General features: G+C 42.5%; 1 long non-coding RNA gene across 1 annotated transcript; it reads left to right on the top strand.

Annotated features, from left to right (window-relative positions):
* Positions 1 to 3,282: 3,282 nt before the first annotated feature.
* Positions 3,283 to 5,570, top strand: LOC134466632 (uncharacterized). Its single transcript, XR_010038356.1, has 5 exons — positions 3,283 to 3,334; positions 3,749 to 3,837; positions 4,639 to 4,778; positions 5,145 to 5,278; positions 5,404 to 5,570. It is a non-coding gene; the product is annotated as an uncharacterized LOC134466632 (long non-coding RNA).
* Positions 5,571 to 5,935: the final 365 nt, after the last annotated feature.

Genomic DNA, 5,935 nt, shown 5'->3' with positions numbered 1-5,935 from the left:
GAAGGTCATCTGGCAGGTGCAGTTAGGGCCAGCATGGAGGACAGGCTGTACCAAATATCGGTAAGTTGATGAAGGGTGGCACATCAGTGAAGTAACTATACAGTAAACAAATCAACTAACACTGAAAACAACATCAAAGAAGTGACTGAGCCTGTTCGGGCATATAGTGCTTGATAAAGTAGAGAAGGACCCCAAGAGGCTAATTGACCACACTAATTAATCTATTATTACAATTTTTTTGGTAAGATTAAAAAGTTGGAGATGGACTGGATGGTGGACAAAATAAAAAGTTGAAGTGAAAGTTAAAAAAGTCAAAGTGAGTGGTACAACTGAAAAGATTAGCTATGTGGATGTCCTACAAGAAATTGGCTTTTTCGTTACCCGTGTCTCTTGTTTGCAACCGGTGAGAATGTGTGTAATACCATTAACATGGGATTTTCTGACTTCTAGAAAAATCTACCAAGGAGCTTCACTAAACACGAATCCTCAGCTACTGACATTCAATGCTAAATTGCAAGAGGATGGAGGCCAAAGCAGGCTTTTTCGGCAGCACAGGGGTACCCCCCTGCAAACAGTGTCCATCAGAGTGCCCCACACCAGACTGTCCCAGAGGAGGAAAATGCAATAGCAGTGAGGAAGTGACTGAGTAGTCCTGTCCAGGTACAGTGGTGGAGAAAGTGAAGAAGGACCCCAAGAGACTAATCGACCACACTGATCTATTGTAATATATATTTTCTGTAATATATATATATATATATATACTATATATATTCTGTAATATATATTTCCCTCTGGTTGTGTTAGAAACATAGTTAAGTTCATGGTGTTAACGGTCAAAATTGACCTACACAAAAAAGGTAATAATACATTGATTATAAATCTGATTGGCATATTTTGTGATTAATACCTTTTAGACATACTTTTTAAACATTTCCAATGTGGTTTAAATGCTATTCTGGTTTTTCTTGAAGTGTTATTTGTGTATGATGAAAAATGGAGAAGTTATTTAAGAATGAAGTTTCTAAGTGGTCATTTTTGACCGTAACACAACCAGAGGGTTAAAGAGAAAATAGGACATCGACTGGATGGTCGACAGAATAACCAGCACTATGGAGGTGGTCCCCTGGGATCTGCTCTATGGTCCCACGGCCCAATGGTAACAGCTTATTCCTGCTGCTCCATTAACCAACATTTTTGAGCTGGGCTTACACTGTGCGACTTTTGCCCCGATTTGGCACTCGCACGACTTTTTGAGAGTCGGGCCGGTTTCTTGCTCAATCGCAGGTCAATCGTGAGTCTCGCATTGTGCAGTGTACATGGGGTATTAAGCATACGACTTTGTTGCGAGTGTCGATGTTGTAAAAGGTAGGTGAGCGAGAACTTGTTGTCACGATGTGGGTGTTATTAAATACAGCGCATCTAAAGTCGGCCACAAATATGAACGAGACGATGAGCTCGCACCAGTTTGCTCTACTAACACACCACGTGTGAGGAGTGGGGGGACAGGCAATGAGGAGGAGCTGAAGTGGGGACCTGCGCAAACTTGAGTGGAGGTGTGAGACAAGGCCCATGTACACACGTGAGTGAGTTGTTGACCAACCAGTTCATGGGCGCGTGACCTTGGAGGCAGTCCGCCGACGAGCGTTGAAGGGGATAAGCAACTGCAGAGGTTGCAAGATCTGACAGCAGTCGCATGCATCTCGCGATAATTTGACACCATGTGACATGTCACCTCGTCAACGCAACGTTGACGAAATTTTGAAGTTTGACAGGAAATCTAACCGTCATGCAGCATTTTGAACCAGGGTGCATTGCTGTCTTCATGCATGCATGCGTTGATGCGAAATTGAATGCACTTAATGACAAGCGATTTTGCCTCACGATCGTGCAATCGCAGGGTCGCAAGAAAATCAAAACGGTTAAAAATTCTGGTCGTGGCTCGTGTGTAAATCGCACAGTTAAAGCAGTGCTACGACCCGATTGGACACTTCACATGCACAAATTAATAGGGCCGTGCCATTCGCTGTTGAGCGCGACCTCATCTCCACCTCAAGACCCACGTGTAAAAATATCGCACAGTGTATGCCCGGCTTTAGGAAAGTATTCATATATAGGCCCTATGTTCTCAATGTTCCCACAGTTCAGAGTAAACTACCGTAAGAACATGGGGCCCATATTGTAATACATTTTTTGAAATGTGGGAACATGGATCAGCGAGAAAATGCTGTGGGACCAATGGGCCTTTAAAAAAAAAAGAATGTTTATCAGTGTTGCTGATTTAGCGACTTTTTGACGGCCCTGGCAACAAAAAAAACTTCATCTAGTGACTTAGCGTCTTTTTGAAGCATCTAGCGTCTTTAAAACGCGCATTTTCAGTGAGTCGTGAGTTGTTAAAGGTGGGATAGGAGATGTTTTTCTGGCACATTTTTTACCATATCATCTGAAAAACTCCTCATGACGCCATAGCACCCATTGAAATAGAGTGTTTGGAAAAAAAACGAAATCTTTTGGTCCAGTGTAGAGGGCGTAGTCAGAAGAAAACGGCAACCAATAGAAGTAATACTCATCATCACTTCTATTGGTTTCTGACACGTCCATCAACCGCCAGCACTCACCCCTCCTCCCTGCGCGTTCGCCGACTCGTGAACTTGACCAACCCCGCCCCCATCATTCATGCACACGCGACAAGGCTCATCACCACTCGGCTAGTAGCAAGGTAACGAGAGTTAGCAGCAGGCTGAGCTACTTGGAAACTTTGGTGGCTTTTGCAGAGCTACAGGAAGAACTTTGGCTTTTGGAACACTGGACTAACCATGTCAGGATAACATATTCCCTTGGATTATAGTCATCGGACTCGCAAGACCAGACTCCAACACGGGCTGAAAATCGGAAATGGGGCCTGACACTCTTGGACACAGATGTCGACTACGGCAGCGGCTTCAAATACGCTTTGGTGACCATATTTCTAATCGAGAGGTGAGGTAATATATTTGTCTGTATAATATTTTGCGAATTGGTTTATGACACAGTGGTGTCTTTTTTTAAGCAAGTATCCATTGAGAGGGATCAGAGGATTAGACAACCTCAAGCTCCAACATATCTAGCTGCTACATTGCTTAACATGGCTGCTACCTTAATCACATTATTTTTTATGTTTCCCCCCCCCCCTGTGGCATTTATTCTGTGCACATAAACATGTTTTCAGAATTGCTCTGTGTGTCTTGTGTGTTTTGCTACTAGTTGTGCGAACGAGCCAGATAAAAAAACCAGCTGGGAGGACTGAAGCACCCCTTCTCCATCCGCGTTCAGTAACTGAATACGGATTCACCCCGTAGTAAGTAACCTGCCATGTTTACGCACACATTACTTTGACCAGCAAAGCCCATTACATGTCTTTCTAGTGGTTTACAAAAATATATCGTTTGCATGTTTTGCTTTGGTACGTCTCTGTTGTATGACGCTGGTAATAGTAGCAAGCACAAGCACAACCTGTTCGCCGCTCCAGCATTGCAAAATAGATTGCCTTGGGTTTTCAAATGTTTACATGATTGTGGGTGTAATGTTAACTCGCTGATGTCGTTTTTGAGAAGACAGTAGTTTTGCATTTGATAAATACCACCTAATGACCATGACGGCTACACGGCAGATCTTTATTGTGATGGCTACACTGAATGATCACATGGAGATGCCGGTACATTATTTGTTTTACCCTGGTTATATTTAAATATTCTGCTTTGTCCATTCCAAGGTTGTGGTGTTTTCCATAGCTGTTCCTTGCTCCTGTATCACAACATATCAAGGCTGCCAAGTAAATGAAGAATGAATCACCGCACACTGGTAGTTTATTTTATTCATGTTTGTGGGTGTAATTTCGTCCAGTTGCAGATACTACTATCCTTTTTGGAATGATCTGCCTTTGAAAAACAATGGTTCTATCTGACAAAAGCGAACAGATCCTGTAGTTGTAATTGATACACTAAATCAGTGTTTCTCAACCTTTTTTTAGGCGAGGCACCCTTTCAATTCATGAAAAATTTCAAGGCACCCCAAACCAACTAGCCGTAATATAGCATCACATCCGATACCACACAAGCTTAGAAAAGTAACACATTTGGAGACACACAACCTAGTCGCACGACCTACGTTCAAAGTTGCAGCTGGGGTGACCAATATTTACTTTATTGTGCGTAAATGGCAGATCAAAGATTCCACTGACTAACATTAACTTATCAATTTTGACAAATATGTTTGATGTTATATAATTTATTTATCAGCCACGTTTCCGCTGCACCCCTGAGGGGGCCCTACACCCCAGGGTGCCCCGGCACCCCTGTTGAGAAACACTGCACTAAATTATCTTATTCCTATGTGTGCGCGCACGCGCCAAGTTTTCAATTCAACACACTGGGACACTTTTCAGTCTTTGAGGTTGCTGGAATCAACACAGACTACCTCCATGCACCTTATCAGAACACTTTGCATGTTTTTTGTATACTTGTCCCCTTTGTGTATTGCTGCTAATCTTTCTCTTTCTAGGTTCTGTTGGTTGCATGCAGATTGTGCCAGATGATTTATCTGTCTATGGTCTAAGCATGGGCTCTGTGCTAATATGCAATTTGTGCTCTTTTTTTCCCTCAGGTCAACAGCAGACAGGGTCCTTCCACAACCACATACTTATGCCAGTAAAAGCTACAGCTTTTCTCCTCCGATCCAAGAAGCCTGGACTGCAGTCACCATCTCAACACACCAACCAAGAGAAAGGCGGATGGCTCAATTCAGTATGTAGTTCTGCAAATATTCTCAAAGGTCTTCACAACCCCCCATGGTGCTGAATGCATTTACATTTATTTGTGTAAGGTAAAAACAATGCTGATTACAGAACATAACTTGGGCCATGAATGAAATTTGAGGTAGCAGCCAGCCATCACCTGATGGTGAGAGGTGGTCCTAAGATCAGAGAGAAGCAGGTTGAAATCCCATCCTTACCTCTCCCTACCTACACCTCCATCCACAGCTGAAGTGCACTTGAGCAAGGCACACAAGTCCACTTTGGTCCTGGGACTGTAGCCAACACCCTGTAAAACCCTGCTGTGTAATTTGATGTAATGAAGCCCTAATATAGTCTAACACATTGCTTGTTTCAGATATGGAAAATTGCACAATAAAAGTTCCAGGACATGAAGGCTGCATACTGTGAACGTCAACCTTCAGGGCACCGTCCTGCGCAGAAGACTTTCTACCCTAAGAGGGATGGCTGACCGCAGACACTCACAACCAGGTGAGCCCAGATAAAAGGAGTTATTTTTGGTGTCCCTGCCCCAACAACCCAGGTTACTTACATTTAAAATGTCACTGGAGCTACTGTCAGATATGTGATTTCTAATTCTGTTTATCTTTTTACAGCACAGACGCCTCCAACCTCAGACTAGGCCCTTCACAGTTGCTGCACTTACCCACCTTCCCAGAGTTTTTGTGTGGTAATGACAACTGTAAATATAGTATAAAGTAATGTATCTAGTGTCATGTGTAATACATTGTTTAAATTGTCCATACATTTCAATGACAGTAAATATTGGTGGACACAACTTGACTGTGTGGGTTTTTTTTATTCATTCTCTGACTGAAAATGCATGGTTACATAATTTATATATTCCACAAGACTACAATCAGAAGATTATTTGACAGGTTGCATTTATTTTCTATGTATGAAAAAAAACAACGGTAACAAGACAAACGTGGTCCCAAACCAAAAAGGTGAGATGTATAAATGTACAGATGAATGCTCCTACAGATAATGAAAAATAATAAAACTCTGCACACTGCCGATTTGTGTGTTTTATACCGTACTTACTCTGTATAAACCTTTTATATTGCTCTAGTGGAGCAGGGTAACCCTGGCTAATCCTGGGTATTGTACTGTGTATTACAACGTCAG

This window comes from Engraulis encrasicolus, chromosome 16 (assembly GCF_034702125.1).
Source record: "Engraulis encrasicolus isolate BLACKSEA-1 chromosome 16, IST_EnEncr_1.0, whole genome shotgun sequence".
NCBI classification, from domain to species: domain Eukaryota; kingdom Metazoa; phylum Chordata; class Actinopteri; order Clupeiformes; family Engraulidae; genus Engraulis; species Engraulis encrasicolus.
This window is presented reverse-complemented; position numbering and strand designations above follow the sequence as displayed.